The sequence below is a fragment of the Mobula hypostoma genome, chromosome 20 (genome assembly GCF_963921235.1).
Source record: "Mobula hypostoma chromosome 20, sMobHyp1.1, whole genome shotgun sequence".
Lineage (NCBI taxonomy): Eukaryota > Metazoa > Chordata > Chondrichthyes > Myliobatiformes > Myliobatidae > Mobula > Mobula hypostoma.
The window spans coordinates 9,100,202-9,121,352 of record NC_086116.1 but is presented as its reverse complement, the minus strand read 5'-3'; the positions used below and the strand labels follow the sequence as shown (position 1 = coordinate 9,121,352).

Sequence of the window (21,151 nt, the reverse complement as noted above, 5' to 3'; positions counted from 1 at the left end):
CCGCCTTAAGTTGTTCAAAGTGTCCTTAGTTGTCCTGTGGTCTTGGTATCATTGGTAGCTTGTGTGTTGCCCTGTTCTGTGGTCTGAGATTTATGAGGCCTTTCAAGAAGTCAGATTTGATGTGCCTTAGTTTCCGTCTACTGAAGCATCTCTGTCTGAGTGCAGTGAAGAAGATTACAGTGGCCTGCTGGAAGTCCGCCTCCCTGGTGCAACTGCAGTGAAATTGGGTCAGTTGTGATTTGATGATGGCCCTGAAGGTATGTTTGGGATGGTGGTTGGAATAAATGATCATGATGGTGCCAGCGACCAATGCAATGTCCTGTAGTTCATGAAACAACTACTACTTTTTTTTAAGTATACTTCTACTACCAATCTGTGTGCTATTTGGAACCCGTGATTTACATTTTGGTAATATGTTTTTGCGCCAAGTGAATGATATACTACTCTTGCTGCCTTGAAGGGAATTCAGCATGTTTGAGACTGAGGGTGAGAATGAAGTACTTGACCTAATAGTGGAGCACGAAACCATGACAAGATCCATTACCCACCAATCTCATCAATTAAAGCATTGAGTAAGATTGTAATCAACAACCATGACAGCAGGAGTCAAGTGCGTGTTCAGCGCCGTCAGTGTACATTTGACCGGTCTCCCTTTCCTTCTCATTGCTGCCAGAGGAAGGTGCAGGAGTCTTGGGTCTTGGGCAAGGTTTGATTGGCGCAGTTTGTGGATTGGACTCGTTTTCAGAGGACTCTACAGTTCATGTTTTATGCATTTCCAGTTTCACTTTTATTTTATATAGCTTTTTTGCATGACTTTGATCGGGACACTTCGACTCAGACTGGCTCTGTAGCGTGCAGTCAACAAACGCCACAATGCTAAATTGAACTGAACTACACTGAACATTCTTGGACTGTTGCCGAGGACTCTGTGATTTGGTTTTTAATATTCCATGTTATTTGCTAATTTTTTTGTTGTTTGTGCGATTTGTTCTTTTTTTTGTGGGTTGGGTGTTTAATGTTTTCTTTGAATGAGTTATATTGTGCTTTTTTGTTTCACGGTTGCCTCCTGGAAGACAATCTCAGGGTTATACACTACATATATACCTTGATAATAAATGTACTTCTGTCATTGAACTCTATACACCACAATTCTGTGGAATTCTGTGTTTTGGGAATAGCCTCTTCCCCTTTGCTATCAGATATTTGAATGAACGATGAACCCATAAAAAAGTACTTTTGCCACCTTTTTGTACTTTTTAAACCTTAGAAACATTACAGCACAAAAACAGGCCTTTTGGCCATTCTTGGTTGTGCCAAACCATTTTTCTGCCTAGTCCCACTGACCTGCACCTGGACCATATCCCTCCATACACCTCTCATCCATATACCTGTCCAAGTTTTTCTTAAATGTTAAAAGTGAGCCCGCATTTACCACTTTATCTGGCAGCTCATTCCACTCTCCCACCACTCTATGTGTGGAGAAGCCCCCCCAATGTTTCCTTTAAACATTTCCCCCTTCACCCTTAACCCATGTCCTCTTTTTTTTCTCCCCAAAGCCTCAGTGGAAAAAGCCTGCTTAATTTTATATAACTCTATCAAATCTCCCCTCTTTCTTCTACGCTCCAGGGAATAAAGTCCTAACCTATTCAACCTTTCTCTGTAACTCAGTTTCTCAAGTCCTGGCAACACCCTTGTAAACCTTCTCTGCACTCTTTCAACCTTATTAATACCCTTCCTGTAATTAGGTGACCAAAACTGCACACAATACTCCAAATTCGGCCTCACCAATGTCTTATACAACCTCATCATAACATTCCAACTCTTATACTCAATACTTTGATTTATAAAGGCCAATGTACCAAAAGCTCTCTTTACGACCCTATCTACCTGTGACACCACTTCTAGGGAATTTTGTATCTGTATTCCCAGATCCCTCTGTTCTACTGCACTCCTCAGTGCCCTACCATTTACCTTGTATGTTCTACCTTGGTTTGTCCTTCCAAAGTGCAATACCTCACACTTGTCTGTATTAAACTCCATCTGCCATTTTTCAGCCCATTTTTCCAGCTGGTCCAAATCCCTCTGCAAGCTTTGAAAACCTTCCTCACTGTCCACTACTCCTCCAATCTTTGTATCATCAGCAAATTTGCTGATCCAATTTACCACATTATCATCCAGATCATTGATATGGATGACAAATAACAATGGACCCAGCACTGATCTGAAAACATTTCTTATTGTAACTTTCTATGTATTGCACAGTATAGCTATGCAAACAACAACACACCAACACATCAGTGACAAACAACCTGATTCTGATTCTTACTAAGACTGTTTGCCAAATTACTTCTCCCCAAAACAAATGGAAAATTAGTATCTTTTATCTTACTTGCTTGTAAACCAGCTGCTCAACCCATAGCACTTCATGCAATGCAAGTTTAAGAGAAGCTTCTCAATCAAAATTAGGTTCCTCAGATTTTCAGTAAGTATTCATCTTTATACAAGGTTGGGAGAATAACTTATCTGTAACATTGCCAAGTACAATTTAGAAGCTCATTTCAATCAGCAGTGAAAGAGTGCACTGTGTTATATATCCTCAGATATTTAATAAAGGCATGATAGAATGCAATTGAGATTTATCTTGAAAGAAAATTCAAGAAATATGAAAAATAGTAGGTTAATATCAACATAGTCAAAGAGCACACAAATAAATGTATTTTTACTGATCAAAAGTTCTAAAAATGTCTGCAATTACAAATATGCTTAGAATTCTTAAAAAACGGATCAAACACATGCCAACTTCCTTTACTATAACATTAACATGCTTCTATATTTATCAATGCATTTCCACAATTAGCTTATAATTTTAGCAGAAAAGGAACTTTAATTACTTTTAAATGCAGACTCCTTCTTGAGATCTTGTTGAGTGAGAGACTCCACTCCTCCCAGTCTGCAGCAGCTTACCAAGTACTTCCAATCATTTCATTTTCATTTAGATATAAACCACCTTATCTCTATCAGTCATGATCTATGTGCTAGTTCAGCCTTGCCTAAGCTACAGTGCCTAGAAAGTCATCCCTGGTTGTAGAACTAAATGTGCAATGCAATAAGATCAACCACTGTCTTCAATAACTTGTGTCAGTTCTTTAGATAGCACTTGATTAAGGATGACATTTGCTTTCAATTCCAGTTCTGTGGCTAACATCTATGTTTATTGTGGGAATTACCAACCTCTTCTGTAGAAGGTGTGGCTTGTTAGGCGGTCTGTTCCTTTCTACACACTGAGGTTTCTATGGACTTCCAATACTTGGCCCCGAGGTACCGAATACCCAACTTGAATGTTGTTCAAAGGGTCTCGGCCCGAAACGTTGACTGTACCTCTTCCTAGAGATGCTGCCTGGCCTACTGCGTTCACCAGCAACTTTGATGTGTGTTGCTTGAATGTTGTTCTATCCACTTAAACTTCTTATGGGTCAGGGTTTCTGAGGAAGTGTTAATCACTGTTCAGATGGTAACTTCCTATGACAGAGATCAGGAACAGTATTTGTTCCAATATTTTAGTGCCAAGTCTATAGCCAATAGTTCCCAATGATAGGGTTTTTGGCCTGGGAGAAAGGGCACCAATTTTGGCTTATTTATAACTGAATTTAGCATACATGCAGATCCACTGTTGATGACATCTTTCAGGAGCCTTGAAGTGCCTGCTGTAAGTAGTCCTGGTTTGAGATACCTAAAAAAGAGCAGGAATTGGATACTCTGCAGACCATGAGTTTTGTAGCTGGCCTGAGGTCTTGATCTTCAAATATCGTTTCCCTCAATCAACCAAAACGGTGATGGCGTTTTGAAGATAGTGGCAGCTGAAATATGCGAGTGGTCCATGTTTCCCAGGATCTCATTGTGAAGCTTCATTATTAGTGTAAGCAGGATGGACACCTTGGTTTTGCAGCTATTGATCAAGATCCACCCTTTTTGTACATTTTGGAGAATGAGCAGCTTGGCTCCCACAAGCATCTGCTGTATCACAGTTTAGCTTGGTTCTGGAGCACACTGGCTGCACAGTTTCCTATTAATTCTAAAGATTAGCTCCACTTTCATGGGAAGCGTATTGAATATGAGTGCAACACTACAGCAAGATAGATTGAGAAATTTGAGGAAATAGCATTATAGCACAGAAACAGGCAATTAGGCCCATCTGGTCTGTGCTGAACTGCTCTTCTGCTCAGTCCCATCTATCTGCACAAAGACTGTTACCTTTCAGACCTTTCTCATCCATCTACCTATGTGAACAACTCTTAAGTGTTACAACTGAACCCCCATCTACTTCTGCTGGCAGTTTGTTCTATAGTTGCACCACCCACTGAATGAAGTTTCCCCTCAGGTTCCTCTTAAATATTTCACCCTAAACCTTTGACCTCTAGCTCTAGTCTCACTCAACCTGAGGCGAAAAAGCCTGCATGCACTCACCCTATCATATCCTTTCTAATTCTGCATAGCTCTACAAGATCTGGCCTCATTTAAAATGTTGTTTGACACCAGTCTTCTCTGAGATTTGTTCTGTTATACCCCTGTGGATAAGTAACATGGCTTGCATGCCATTAGATTCATGGAGGAGCTGAATTTCTGTGGCAGTCATATTTGAGAAATGCTCACAGACCCTTCGATCGGCAGTCACAGACTTTAGTAACGCCAAAAGGAGGTCACACACAAAGGCTGGTGCTTTGCCTTGCACTGTTCTTGGAGTTGTCCTGTAGAGAAGACGATGTAGATTAATATTAATGGAATCCACACTGACTTGAGAAGTTGGTCCTAAGGTCACAGCAGAAGTTTTCCTTGGTCTCACCTGTAGCTTACAGGATTGGGGCATTTGAACTTGCAACCTGAGCACCATCAGTTCCATGTTAAAGTGAACCAAAGTGTTATAATGCTTTCACTAAACCAAAAGAGGGAATCTGCCATGAAAACAATGACTTTCTTCCTACCTGCCCCTCCAGCATAAAGTGCAGACAATGTCTTTATCTTTAAGCAAGTCATTTTCCTGCTGGACATCAAAATGCTCAAGTTCTGAATTCCTGAGCTATGATTACAGAAGAGTGTTCAGAACTGCTGCCAGTGGGATTGTTTACAAGAGCTCTGATCTTTCAGCTCCCAATTGCACCAAGACAACTTGAGACTACGCATGAGCATTAACAGACATGTTCAAGTGTCACTGAATATAGGCACATTTGCTTGAATATCTACATACACCATTTCAGGCAGAGCAGCCCATGCTAATTGCCTTCCTCCTTACTACCATGTAATGTTTAGCAACACTGGCCAGGGATGAATTTCTCCACACAAGTTACGAAAGAAGCAAAATGCAAGTTAAGTTTTCTCTCCTGCCGCGCGCCCCCCCGCCGCCCCCAAAGGATGACATTGCATGTTTCATTATTGTTTTTCTGCTAAACTATGAAATGCTGAAGAGAAAATAGCTTAACAGAAGAGAATACGTCTAAGTTGAATCATTCCGCAATAACTTGAGATACAAACTCCACATTTTCAAGTTGGCAACTACAAAAGCAAGAAATGCAACAAACAAGATGTGCACTCTGCCATAAAGTAATGGAGCAAATTTAAAATACAGATGCTTAGAAACAGCAGCCTTTATATAGTTCCAGCCATAAGGTTTCAAGTCATCATGCAATTCGAAAGTTACGTAAATTCAAAACTGAATGGCTAATAATTTAAGATGCATGATGCAAAGCACCAAGCAGTATTCAACAACACACAAGTCTTGGAAATACTTTATTGCTGAAGCAAAAAGTAAAAAAGGCAATTCCTAGTGAACAAAAGTAAAAAAAAATACTAGGCATGTTGAGCATGCTTCACTGAATGGGACAAAACAGACAGAAAACCATGGCAGCTCACTGAAATGGTTAAAGTAATGATCTCAACATCCTTGTAAAAGCATGGCAAATGTCAGCAACATTAAAGAATATATCTTTTTTTGAACAGCATTGACAAGTTACCTGAAATGCTCAAACCACAACAATAATTTGAAATCTTTGTCAAAAATATACTTTCAAGGCAAAACAAAGAAAAGGGACACTAGAATCTTCCCATCTTTCCATTCAAGTGCATTGATTGAACAAATATGAAGAAAACAATCTGATTTTCCAAATATTTTTGTGTAGGCAAATTAGCCTTCATAAAAAAATCCTGCCATCCATTTCTCTTTAACATCCCCCCTTCATCCCTCTTCCACTTATCTTGCTTCACCGTTCTCATTTCCCTAGTTTTGCTCTACATTCTAATAATGCTATGTTTATTTCCTTTTCAGTCATATTTAAGGATTTCTGCCTTACTTTTCCCTGCACAAGAAATGTTTGCAGACAATCTTATCTGCATTGCTCTGGTCTACTCAAGTGTAAAGATGACTATAAATTGGTCCATTGTCATAGGCAGATAAAATGGGTAAATACATTTGAAAATAAAAATTTAATTGGGGGAGTTGCAAAGCAAGAGATTCAAAAATAATTATTTGTAGTAAAACAGTTAATTAGGCCCTAAGTAAAAGCAAACAAAGCAATGGATTCAAAAAGCAGCAAAGTTACATCAGAATTTTGGTAAGAACACAAAACTGCAGACACACTTATCAATGGATTGCAGAGGATTTGAGATGGCGTCCAAGATTTAGAAGGATGACAGCAGAATCGAGGAGGGTAAAACTGTCAGCAAAGATCAAAACATTTGAGATTATCATCTCTGATAAAGCAGATTGTAGGCAGTGGTCTCTAGCAGAGGCAGGGTGTCTTAACATCAGCTCAAAAAGCTCATTTATAATCTTACATGAATTTGTATGTGTAGAAGCCATAACTGCAATTCCCTCATTTTTGTGACTGACAACCCCATCTCCAGCCAATGACCCAGCCTGATCCTTGAAGTCTCTCAAATCCAGCACCCCCAACTCCCCAGGAGTATGAAGCTCTGATTCTCCTCCTCAAGGACTCTCTCAAGCTCTGTCTACCATTAGTCCTTCACTAACATCATTGCCGATGATGTGCCACCCCAGTAATATTGCACACAATGCCCTGGGGCTCAGTTAACATTGCTGTGAGTGAGGGGAGGGGAGGGGAGAGGAGAGGAGAGGAGGGGAGGGGAGGGGAGGGGAGAGCATATAATAAAGAAAAGTAATATGGGATTAGGTCATCAGCCTGAAAATGTTATTTCCATTTCTCTTTCCACAGGTGCTGTCTGACATGTTGAATACATCCAGAATTTTCTGTAAATGACACAATTTCTAGATCAAAGGGTGAATAGTCTTTCTTTCCCTGGCTATTTATCTTCTCTTTCTTTAAGTTAATCACACTGCTTAAATAAAATTTAGATATTGCTTGCAGTGATCCTACTTGCTTGCATTATATGAAAGTATTAACCATCATTAATGTAAACACGAGGAAATCTGCAGATGCTGGAACTTCAAGCAACGCACACAAAAGTTGCTGGTGAACGCAGCAGGCCAGGCAGCATCTCAAGGAAGAGGTACAGTCGACGTTTCGGGCTGAGAACCTTCGCCAGGACTAACTGAAGGAAGAGCTAGTAAGAGATTTGAAAGTGGGAGGGGGAAGGGGAGATCCAAAATGATAGGAGAAGACAGGAGGGGGAGGGATGGAGCCAAAAGCTGGACAGGTGATTGGCAAAAGGGATATGAGAGGATCATGGGACAGGAGGCCTAGGGAGAACGAAAGGAGGAGGGGTGAAGCCCAGAGGATGGGCAAGGAGTATAGTGAGAGGGACAGAGGGAGAAAAAGGAGAGAGAGAAAAAGAATATATAAAATAAATAAATAACAGACGGGGTACAAGGGGCATTAACAAAAGTTAGAGAAGTCAATGTTCATGCCATCAGGTTGGAGGCTACCCAGATGGAATATAAGGTGTTGTTCCTCCAACCTGAGTGTGGCTTCATCTTGACAGTAGAGGAGGCCGTGGATAGACATATCAGAATGGGAATGGGACGTGGAATTAAAATGTGTGACCATTGGGAGATCCTGCTTTCTCTGGCAGACAGAGCGAAGGTGTTCAGTGAAACGGTCTCCCAGTCTGCGTCAGGTCTCGCCAATATATAGAAGGCCGCATTGGAAGCACCGGATGCAGTGTATCACCCCAGCCGACTCACAGGTGAAGTGTCGCCTCACCTGGAAGGACTGTCTGGGGCCCTGAATGGTAGTGAGGGAGGAAGTGTAAGGGCATGTGTAGCACTTGTTCCGCTTACAAGGATAAGTGCTGGGAGGGAGATCGGTGGGGAAGGATGGGGGGGACGAATGGACACGGGAGTCGCGTAGGGAGCGATCCCTGCGGGAAGTGGGGGGGGGGCGAAGGAAAGATGTGCTTAGTGGTGGGATCCCGTTGGAGGTGGCAGAAGTTACGGAGAATTATATGTTGGACCCGGAGGCTGGTGGGGTGGTAGGTGATGACTAGGGGAACCCTATTCCCAGTGGGGTGGCGGGAGGATGGAGTGAGAGCAGATGTGTGTGAAATGGGAGAGATGCGTTTGAGAGCAGAGTTGATGGTGGAGGAAGGGAAGCCCCTTTCTTTAAAAAAGGGCATCTCCTTCATCCTGGAATGAAAAGCCTCATCCTGAGAGCAGATGCAGCAGAGACAGAGGAATTGCGAGAAGGGGATGGCATTTTTGCAAGAGACAGGGTGAGAAGAGGAATAGTTCAGATAGCTGTGAGAGTCCGTAGGCTTATACTAGACATCAGTAGATAAGCTGTCTCCAGAGATAGAGACAGAAAGATCTAGAAAGGGGAGGCCTTTCCCAGCATTGAACTCCAGGCCGGGTCTTCACGTGCTGCTATTATAACTCTGGTCTCCCCTCCCCCACCACCACTCTGCAACCCCATCTCCCTCAGATCCCACCGTCAGCTCCCGGGCCCTCAGAGGTTCCATCTTCCTCTCACCCCAACCCTTCCCTTGCCACTGACACCACCAACCTCCCTCCCCCTCCCCCCACGATCCCATTTCTCAGCCATGCCAGATCTTCACCACCCCCTCCGACCTTCAACTGTCTGAGGCAGAGCACTCTGTCCTCAGTAAGGGCCTCACCTTTGTCCCCCTTCGCCCACACCTCAGCGAGTTCCGTGTTCGCCATGACGCTGAACTCTTCTTCCGTCGGCTCTGTTTTCGAGCCTACTTCTTCGGCAAGGACTCTCCCACCCCCACCGATGACCCCTTCTTCCGTCTTCAACCCTCTTCCTCTTCATGGACACCCCGCTCAGGTCTTCTGCCTGCTCTGGATCTCTTTATTGCTAACTGCCGACGGGACATCAATCATCTCGACTTTACCGCACCTTGTTCCCATTCCAACCTCACTCCTTCCGAACGCTCTGCTCTCTACTCCCTCCGCATCAATCCTAACCTTACTATAAAACCGCCGATAAGGGGGCTGTTGTTGTAATCCGACGTACTGACCTCTACCTTGCCGAGGCACAATGACAACTCGCGGATACCTCCTCTTATTTACCCCTCGATCATGACCTCACTAAGGAGCACCAGGCCGTTGTCTCCCACACCGTCAGCAACTTTATCCATTCAGGGGATCTCCCATCCACTGCTACCAACCTTATAGTTCCTACACCCTGCACTTCCTGTTTCTACCTTCTACCCAACATCCACAAACTTGCCTGTCCAGGTAGACCCATTGTCTCAGCTTGCTCCTACCCCAGCGAACTCATTTCTGCATACCTTGACACTGTTTTATCCCCCGTCGTTCAATCCCTCCCTACCTATGTTCGTGACACTTCTCAAGCTTTGAAATTTTTCAATGATTTTAAGTTCCCTGGCCCCCACCGCTTTATTTTCACCATGGATGTCCAGTCCTTATACACTTCCATCCCCCATCAGGAAGGTCTCAAAGCTCTCTGCTTCTTTTTGGATTCCAGACCTAACCAGTTCCCCTCTACGACCACTCTGATCCGTCTAGCGGAATTAGTCCTTACTCTTAATAATTTCTCCTTTGGCTCCTCCCACTTCCTCCAAACTAAAGGTGTAGCCATGGACACCCGTACGGATCCCAGCTATGCCTGCCTTTTGTTGGCTTTGTGGACCAATCTATGTTCCCAACCTATTCTGGTATCTGTCCCCCACTTTTCCTTCACTACATCGACGACTGCATTGGCGCTGCTTCCTGCACGCATGCTGAGCTCGTTGACTTCATTAACTTTGCCTCCAACTTTCACCCTGCCCTCAAGTTTACCTGGTCCATTTCCGACACCTCCCTCCCCTTTCTAAATCTTTCTGTCTCTATCTCTGGAGACAGCTTATCTACTGATGTCTACTATAAGCCTACGGACTCTCTCAGCTATCTGGACTCTTCCTCTTCTCACCTCGTCTCTTGCAAAAATGCCATCCCCTTCTCGCAATTCCTCCGTCTCCGCCGCATATGCTCTCAGGATGAGGCTTGTCATTCCAGGACGAAGGAGGTGTCCTCCTTTTTTAAAGAAAGGGGCTTCCTTTCCTCCACCATCAACTCTGCTCTCAAACACATCTCCCCCATTTCACGCACATCTGCTCTCACTCCATCCTCCCGCCGCACCACTAGGAATAGGGTTCCCCTTGTCCTCACCTACCACCCCACCAGCCTCTCGGTCCAACATACAATTCTCCGTAACTTCCACCGCCTCCAACAGGATCCCACCACTCAGCACAACTTTCCCTCCCCCGCCCCTGCTTTCCACAGGGATCGCTCCTTACGCGACTCCCTTGTCTATTCGTACCCCCCTCATCCCTCCCCACTGATCTCCCTCCTGGCACATATCCTTGTAAGCGGAACAAGTGCTGCACCTGTCCTTACACTTCCTCCCTTACCACTATTCAGGGCCCCAGACAGTCCTTCCAGGTGAGGCGACACTTCACCTGTGAGTCGGCTGGGGTGATATACTGCGTCCGGTGCTCCCGATGTGGCCTTCTATATATTGGTGAGACCCGACGCAGACTGGGAGATTGTTTTCTGAACACCTACGCTCTGTCCACCAGAGAAAGCAGGATCTCCCAGTGGCCACATATTTTAATTCCACATCCCATTCCCATTCTGATACGTCTATCCACGGCCTCCTCTACCGTAAAGATGAAGCCACACTCAGGTTGGAGGAACAACACCTTATATTCCATCTGGATAGCCTTCAACCTGATGGCATGAACATTGACTTCTCTAACTTCCGCTAATGCCCCACATCCCCCTCGTACCCCATCCATTATTTATTTATATACACACGTTCTTTCCCTCTCGCTCCTTTTTCTCCCTCTGACTATACCCCTTGCCCATCCTTGGGCTTTCCCCCCCTCCCTCTTTTCCTTCTCCCTGGGCCTCCTGTCCCATGATCCTCTCATATCCCTTTTGCCAATCACCTGTCCAGCTCTTGGCTCCATCCCTCCCTCTCCTGTCTTCTCTTATCATTTTGGATCTCCCCCTCCCCCTCCCACTTTCAAATCTCTTACTAGCTCTTCCTTCAGTTTGTCCTGACGAAGGGTCTTGGCCCAAAACGTCGACTGTACCTCTTCCTAGAGATGCTGCCTGGCCTGCTGCATTCACCAGCAACTTTGATGTGTGTTCAGAGAATAAGGCGTCTGGTTCTAGGAAGCCGTTTATTGTAAGTCAGGAAACTAAATTAGTTCCTCCATTTAATGAGGCAGAAGTGGATAAATATTTCCAGCGTTTTGAAATTTTTCTCTGATTTCAGAGTGGCTGAAAGATGAATGGCCAGTGCTGTTACAAAGTGTAATTAAAGGTAAAGCACAACAAATTTATACAGCTTTAACTGCTAAGCAAGCACTTGATCATGATATTGTGAAGCAGCATATACTGAAAGCATAAACTGGTTCTAGAAATTATAAAGAACGATTCAGAAATTTGAACAGATCCGTGGACAAAACTTACGTGGAATTTGCCTACGATAAATCTGTGTGTTTTGAGTGATGGGTTTCCTCTAAAAATGTGAATGGGGAGTATGATAACTTAAAAGAGTTGATTTTAATGGAGGAATTTAAAAGGAGCATCCCTGTTGACGTAAGAACATACTTAAATGAGAGGGACACTGCTACATTGCAGGAGTCTGCTAAATTAGCAGATGAGTATGCTTTAATCCATAAGAGTAGGTTTCCTCTGGGTAGTACTTTTAAAAGGAAAAATAACACAGGGAGTCAAGGTAAACCAGAAATTAAATCAGAAGTTATTGAGAAAGGTAAGGATGAAGGGAAACATGTGAAGGGAAGACATTTTGTTCCTAATTGTAATTATTGTAAGAAACCTGGTCACGTAACAGTTAACTGTTTCCGACTGATGAAGAAGGAGGCAGTCCCAGATGCCTGTGTGCAACATATTGAAAACCCTGTAAATCTATAGGGTTCGAGAAATTCGAATGAAGCTTTGTCAGGGTCTGATCAAGTTAAGAGGGGATATGTTCATTTTATAACCGAAGGATTTGTATCCTTGAAAGAGGGATTCACTCCAGTGCCAATAAAAATCCTTAGGGATACTGGAGCTACTCAGTCACCTACGTTAGACAGTGTTCTAAAGTTTAGTGATGAGTCTGACATTGGTGAGGTAAACTATATACGCGGTGTTGGGAGTGCCCTTATGCCTGTACATTTACATAGGGTAAATATAAGGTCAGGGTTAGTTGTAGGACCTGTTAAAATAGGACTACAGCCCAGTTTACCTGTAGAGAATGACTTAGCAGATGGACAAGCTTTTTCTGAAGTGCATTCGATGATTAAGCCCATCTCTGATGAACCAAAGGTAGGTTCCAACAAAGATTCCTCCTGTGTTGTAACCCGAGCTATGGCCAAAAAGACTGCTGGAGGTGAATGGGTCTGTGCAGGATGAGGCTGCTACCCATAACCGCTCAACTCAGGATTCATAGAACATAGAATAGTACAGCACATTACAAGCCCTTCCGCCCACAATGTTGTGCCAACCCTCAAACCCTGCCTCCCATGTAAGCCCCCACCTTAAATTCCTCCATATACCCGTCTAGTAGTCTCTTAAACTTGACTAGTGTACCTGCCTCCACCACTGACTCAGGCAGTGCATTCCACGCACCAACCACTCTCTGAGTATAAAACCTTCCTCTAATATCCCCCTTACACTTCCCACCCCTTACTTTAAAGCCATGTCGTCTTGTATTGAGCAGTGCTGCCCTGGGGAAAAGGTGCTGGCTATCCACTCTATCTATTTCTCTTATTATCTTGTACACCTCTATCATGTCTCCTCTCATCCTTCTCCTCTCCAAAGAGTAAACCCCTAGCTCTCTTAATCTCTGATCATAATCCATAGTCTCTAAATCAGGCAGCATCCTGATAAATCTCCTCTGTACCCTTTCCAATGCTTCCACATCCTTCCTATAGTGAGGCGACCAGAACTGGACACAGTACTCCAAGTGTGGCCTAACTAGAGTTTTACAGAGCTGCATCATTACATCACAACTCTTAAACTCTATCCCTCGACTTATCAAAGCTAACACTCCATAAGCTTTCTTAACTACCCTATCCACCTGTGAGGCAACTTTCAGGAATCTGTGGACATGTACCCCCAGATCCCTCTGCTCCTCCACACTGCCAAGTATCCTGCCATTTCGAATTCTGAGGATGTGTCAGAAACTTTCTTACCTTCATTGTTTGATCAAAACTCTTGTAATAAGTCTGACCCTGAAGATTTGTCTCTATCCCAGACGGAGATGATAGCAGAGCAGAGTAGAGACCCTGAGATAGTCAAGTTAAAGGAACAAGTAGGATATTATTTTGAGAGGAGAGTGTTAATGAGGAACCGGAGATCACCTACAATTCCTGCAAGTGAGGAATGGAAGGTTTTTCACCAGGTAGTAGTTCCTAAAGTTTATCGGATGAGATTTTAACTATGGCTCATGGTAAGCCCTTGGGTGGCTATCAAGGTGTGAAGAAAACTGTGAAAAGGTTTTAAAACATTTTTACTGGCCTGGTTTAAGAAAAGATGTGGCGACATTTTAGATACACTCATAAGTCTTGCTTGTGTACTGCTGAGCTACCTATGCTGCTGTGATCATGATTATACTTCCTTGGGAACCCTCTCTCCCATCAGTTACTGTTAAAAGATTGATGTCCTTGGGTCTCATAAACTACCTGCCTTTCCTTGTCTGTCTCCTGGTTGCCCAGTTCCTCTCTGCTTGTACTCCATTGACTATCTCCTGAAATCTGCTATCTACAAAAAACTCCAAGTTACACAGCTAACAGAGGTGCTGTCTTACAGCTCCAGTCCTGTAGAATTTGAGGAGAGTTGATGGCAAATGTTGGGACAGTAGAAGGGATTAACATGAATGGGTGTTTGGTGGTCAGTGTAGACTCAGTATGCCAAGGGACTTGATTCTGTGCAGTGTGATTCTCTCTCTCTCTCTGGCTGTATCGTGGATGAATTGCAGTGAAATTGGGTGTTGCTGAATCTTCATCTAATGACACTTCCTGTACCTGTAGTTGTTCAGCATGGGAAGTGATGTGATATTCCCACATGGTACAAGCTGTGCATTCCACAGGTGAATTGGCAAGCCTCTACTAATCACATTGTCTCATCAAGCGGAAACCATAACAGCTCTTCTTTACCATTCCACACTCATCAGAACCCTGAGTTTTGTAAATGGGTACTCCAAACAACTAAGCCCTCTACTTCTTCTACAAAATATTATGTTTTCATGTTCCATCGATCACCTCCTATTCACCTCAGTTACCATACCACAGGTAAAAGGCTGTGAACTTCAAAATTTTGTCTTTTAACTAATTATCCTTTGCTATTATTTTACCCAACCCCAAATGCACTCTTTTATGCAATAATCTTTTGTGCACTGTTTCCCCATGTGCTTTAGAAAAATTCACAGCCTTTTACCTGTGGTGTGGCAATATGATTAACACATAAAATGTCTGAACGTACTCCAATTTGCTACTTATATAAGGCTAGCTGGGAAAATGAGTTGCAAACTGTTAACATCGAGATATAGACTGATTAACTGAGGTGAATAGGAGGTGATCGATGGAGTTTAAATGGGAAAGTAAGAGTTTGGTTTGACAGCAAGAACATAAAAGCATAATATTTTGTAGAAGAAGTAGAGGGCTTAGTTGTTTGGAGTACCCATTTACAAAACTCAGGGTTCTGATGAATGTAGAATGGTAAAGAAGAGCTGTTATGGTTTCCGCTTGATGAGACAATGTGATTAGTAGAGGCTTGCCAATTCACCTGTGGAATGCACAGCTTGTACCATGTGGGAATATCACATCACTTCCCATGCTGAACAACTACAGGTACAGGAAGTGTCATTAGATGAAGATTCAGCAACACCCAATTTCACTGCAATCCATCCACGATGCAACTCTCCTCAAATTCTACAGGACTGGAGCTGTAAGACAGCACCTCTGTTAGCTGTGCAACTTGGAATGTTTTGTGGATAGCAGATTTCAGGAGATAGCCAATGGAGTACAAGCAGAGAGGAACTGGGCAACCAGGAGACAGACAAGGAAAGGCAGGTAGTTTATGAGACCCAAGGACATCTTAATCTTTTAACAGTAACTGATGGGAGAGAGGGTTCCCAAGGAAGTATAATCATGATCACAGCAGCATAGATAGCTCAGCAGTAAACAAGCAAGACTTATGAGAGTATCTATAATTTGGGGAGCAGATGATTTTGAAGTTAGACATGATTCCAGGATGGAGACGCAAGAGAGACTATTATGTCGTTTCTTTGAAGCCAGATCAAAATATAGCATTGGCGGGCTGAAGACATTCTGGAGAGAGTGGATGAACAGCCAGTGGTTGTGACCTATAATATAGGAAGAGATGACTTCTTACAGGCAGATTTTAAGAAGACAGTACAGAGATTAAGCAGGATCTCAAAAATTCATGAAGCCTGCATTACTCCTGGTGTCAATATATAAATAAATTTCTTCCAAATGGAAAAGTGGAGTATAGTAATACTGGCAGATTTCAATTACTCTAGTTTTATTTGTAATATAACGTAAAAGGTCTAAAAGGGTAAAAACTATAGAAGGATATCAAAATCCTAAATTGCATGCATGATAGCTTTTAACACTATGTGGCAAGTGCAATTAGAGGGGTGAGCATACAATTGTGGATTTAATTTTAGGGAAAGAAGCTAGGCAGATGGAAAGTATATCACATCGGGAAAACTGGTGATGATAATAATTTAGTTATATTAGGACTAAGATATAATAAAAAGTAAATGTTCAAAATGGAGTTTAGACCAATTTTACTAAACTAAAAGATTTGACTAAAGTGGCCTGGCATCCAAGTACAGAGGATCCTGGTTAACTGGAACACAATGGGACCAGTACATTCTGGCCCAATTAAGCAGCTGCCCCTATTAGCTGAAGTTTCATGGAAATGAGTAAAAAGTATAAAACAAACAAATTAGCATTTAACTACATAACAATTTATATGTTTAAATGAAATGCAGAACAACTTAAAACGACTACCAATTCCTTTACAGCACTGTAAAAATGATTATCACTGAAGCAATTTATCCAGTGTATGCTGCTGTGTTCATTTGATTGACGGCATATGAACAGAATCAGCACAGACATTTAGTTCAGATGATGGACTGCCTTCATACAATGCTTTCGACTCGGGGTTCCCAACCTGGGGCCAACAGACCCCTCAGTTAATGGTAGGGCCCATGGCATAAAATGGTTGGATTTAGATGACTGTATCCTCCAAATATTTATTTTCATTGTAACATACAAGATGATTGTTGATATCTTCAAATTTTGTCGTAATACCCAATTGGTTCATTTTCACTCCCCGCAGCTTCTGGCATCTCCAAGCCTGAAACTGTGGTGAGAAAAACAGTTCTAAATTGTCTTACAGCTCATTTCATGCCAACTATCTGTGACAAAAATCACTGTTTTTTGAATACAAACACACACAACTGATGCAATTTAAAAACTGAACACTCTAAGCATGGTGTAGTGTCTAAAGGCCATGCAAGTGCACATGACTGACACTAGCTAGAAAGTGCTCAGTAACAGTCTCCTGCCCCAAGTAAGTGGGATAGTGCACCAGATAAATGAAGCGAATCCCAGCTATTTTCTCAATTTAGTTTTTGTTCTTTAAGAGTTGTCCCAAATAAATAGTTGCCTTGATTAACCTTGGTCCCAATTAAGCAGTATCCACTGTACTTAGAAGGTCAGTATTGAAGCCATGGAAGCTTTAAATAAGAAGGATTCAGAGTACATATCTATCCACAGGACAAAAGGTCACACCCCTAAATCTCAAATGCTCTGGATGATTAGGTGCACAAGAGATAGAATAAGCAGCAAGACACTGTAACACCGAACAGCCTGAATGAGCATCAAAAATGTGGAAGTGAAATAAGGAAATGTTGTTGGCATGTAGAATTCAGTGAAGCTAAAAATATGCTTATAAATACATCATGAGTAACAGGAAAGCAAGAATGAGACCTTAAGGGATTGAAAGGTTAGCCCTCCATGTGGAGGCAGGAGATGTGGGTAAAGCACAATGAAAGTTTTGCAACTGCCTTCAAATAACAAAATGGGTTGATGCTGAGCTAAGGCAGATGAGTGTAAAACAGAAGTTTGATAAACACAGTAACAGAGACCGTACTAAAGAACTTAGTGCATCAAAAATGGTAAAATGCCAGGCCTGGGTTAAGGTGAATTTTTTTTACACAGATGATTGCAAATCTTTAGCATTTCTCCATCCAAAGTCCCATGAATGACGCATGGCTAAGAATTTTGAAGACTGATTAATAAGACTGCTGGAAACAAAGGCTGGGCAGAAAAGTGAATGCAAGATAAGGAAAGAATTTCAGCTGTGATCTTACTGGTTCATGGAGCTGACCTGAGGGGCAATAAGACACACACATTTCCATTTCTAATGCCTTTAAATTCTTACATAAAGCTGATTTATAAATTACTGCTGGAGATGTACTGATAATCCCAGCTGCTTAAAACCCTCACTTAATATTGAATAATGGTTCCACTTTATTGTTAAGCTTCCACAATGACTATGAAGTTGCAAATAAGTTCCCCGCTCCCCCAATGCAGTAACACAGACATAAAATTAATTTTAAATGTGACCTTCGTCATCACAGTTAGCTGTGTATTATATCACACTCTTGGTCAACAAAATATTATTTAGTTGGGTAGCACATAAAGATTCAGATGTCAGAAGACTTTTATTTTTTTTTCCGAAACTGAAAGCTTCAGGTTAAGATTTCTTTATTATATACTTCCACATATTTAGTTTGGAAGTGCAGTAAAAGTTTGAGATGCATAAAATTAATTAGCATAACATATTAGCAAAACTAAAACTATCAATAAACTTTGTCCAATAGAAGCCTTTAATAATTCTAGTTTTAAATTATGCTGCTAACAATACCAGCTAGATTATTGTTGTCTGAACAAAATCCTGAATTATTCCTTAAAATGATGTTCACTAAAGATGATTTGGTTTGGTTATTACTACTTCCATAATGTTCAGTACTTCCAAGTGTTACAATTTTTTATGTGTTACGAAAGTTACGGTGATGAAGCCATGGGATTTAATTCACTGAGCTGCCATAATTTCAGTCAGTATGTGTAACGTTGAAGAAGTTATAAAATACCTGCATTGAAACTATTCCAGTCTAGCAGTTTGTATGATCTTGTGTTACCCATAATTCCGACAAAGGCTGAGTTCAAAACAGCAAGTTAGTAGATCAGTTATAGGAGCAGATCAGAGTAAGCAATACAGAGAGCACAACAAGGACAACACTACTTCACAGGAACTGGAAAAACACAGACAATAGAGTTAATAGAAGTACATTCATCCAGAGAGAGTAAAAAGCAAGGACTATGCTAATGAAATCTAGAACCATGTATTTGCTATTAGATTAAAAAAAACAGAAAAAGATAGGCAGTAAGCTGTTTGAAACTATTATCTATTCATTTGAAGGGCACTTTAACACACAGCTCTAAATTTTCAAACCCAAAGTCATTCTTCAAAAAGTCAATAAGTTTACAAACATGCAAAATGAGTAAACAGCTTATAGCAGAAGGGTTACTGCAAGGTCAAACCTCTAGTCTAAGAAATTAAGAAGAAATTTTGAGTGAACAAAATTGATAAATTGGCAAGGATGAATCTATACAAGTTTAACCATTATTTTATCTGTTTTATTACCTTTGCATAATTGGGCTGTTGAAAATTTGTTCAGATATATTAAAATATTTGAACCAAAAATATTTAATTGTTATATCTCTCCCAATAAAAACAGTGCACTAGAAAGGACTGTGGCTAAAAGCCTTATTCCAGAGAAAGTAGTATTTGGCAGAGTTAGCCACAGAAATAATTTTAAATTAAAAGTTATATAATGTACACTTAGCATGCAAACACAGGCCAGGTTATTTATATGTCAATACAGGCTGACTAAGACTAAATAAAACAACTTTAGGAAAGTTGTAAATTTTAAATATAGGCCTAAGAGTGAAGACAAACAATGAAGTGAGTGCTGAAGAAGGGGGTAACACAACATTAGTTGTAATTCAGAGCAAGATCAGCAGCACATCATTTTTGAATACATAATGAGCAGTGAAGTTCACTTTCTGCACTAGGCCAGAATTAGCAAAAAGTGCATCAGTAAAATAAATCCAGAAGAATTATTTTTCTAGGGCTTACTAACGTTGAAATTTATAAGAAAAAGGTATTTTGACAATTCCTTTGATGCATATTCCAGTCCTTTCACAAAGTTACCATCAAGGTTTTCTTTAATTGAATCCAGCAATCAACTGAAAAATAAAACGATTTGACTAAAGCACAGTTTTTTTTTAAATCATAGGATTTACAGGGATGCAACATAGTGGTTGGATTCAGCAGATCAGTAATACAGAGATCATGATCAACAGTTCAGAGAATGTAATTCAAAGTCCACTAATTTGTGAACTAGACATCATGTTAAAATAGCCTGGAAATCAAAATATGATAACAGTACAAATGATTCTGAAGTTTGTTGGTTTGCTTTAAAAAACCAACGGGTATTTTTTTTCCACAAGAGAAAATCTGCAGATGCTGGAAATCCAAGCAACGCACACAAAATGCTGGAGAAATGCTGGAAAATAGTACAGTCGACATTTCAGGCCGAGACCCTTCGGCAGGACCCTACTAAAGAGTCTCGGCCCAAAACGTCGACTGTACTCTACCGTAGATGCTTCCTGGCCTGCTGAGCTCCTCTGGCATTTTGTGTGTGTTGCGGGTATTTTGTTTTTTTAGGAAAAGAAACCTGCTGTACTTACCTGGACTAATCTATGTGCGATTTCTCTTCAAACCATTAATGTGTAGTCTAACTGTTTTCCTAAGTGGAAAAGTACACTACTCTGTTATACTAAATGGCTTTAACTGATTCTCCCCAACAGACTTTTGGGAGTATCACCACAAGAGCACAACTTCAAAATGAAGGCTCATCCATGCCGAAGATTTAATTGAGCAATGATAAGGACAAGCAACAGCTCATGGCCTATTAACAATGGAAGAAAAATGTTTAATTTATTGCTCCTGTTGAGAAAAATAACATCAAAAACAAGAGGGCACAGGTTTAAGGTGTGAGAAAGGAGTTTCGAAAGGATTTCAGGGGAAAGATTTCACCACCCCCTCCAACAAACAGGCACGACATAGGATACATATCTGGTGCAGGCAAATGGGACAAGTGTTGATGAGCAAGAAGAACAGCAGGGGCACAATGGGCCATAGAACCTATTTCTTTGTTGTATAACTCTTGACTTTTTTTGCTGAGGCGACATGTCAAGCTCCCATACAGAAGTTTAAAAGGTACTTTACAGTGCAGCAGCAGCTCCCAAATTTGAAAGAAATGCAAAAGGACAGGAACAAAATAATCAACTATGTAGTTGTTGAGGCAAGTTCTTATCTCCTAGGCACATGAGCAGTTTATTGCAATAATAATGCAAAACAGATGTTTTTGAACACATCATTTGAAGATAAAAGATAACTTCTGCAAAACCTAGTGAAAATGTGATCAGGAATTTTTCAGTTGCTGAGAGCAACAAATAACTTTATAATATACCATAGAATAAACCATATTTTCTCCAAGATCTTTGTTGAACTATAACAAAGATGTCATGTTACAAAGAA

The 21,151-nt window shown here is 41.5% G+C and overlaps 1 protein-coding gene across 21 annotated transcripts in view; it reads right to left on the bottom strand.

The window, feature by feature from the left end:
* Positions 1 to 21,151, bottom strand: part of c2cd5 (C2 calcium dependent domain containing 5) — a 119,233-nt gene that overhangs the window by 50,712 nt on the left and 47,370 nt on the right. The gene's annotated exons all lie outside the window — the stretch shown is intronic.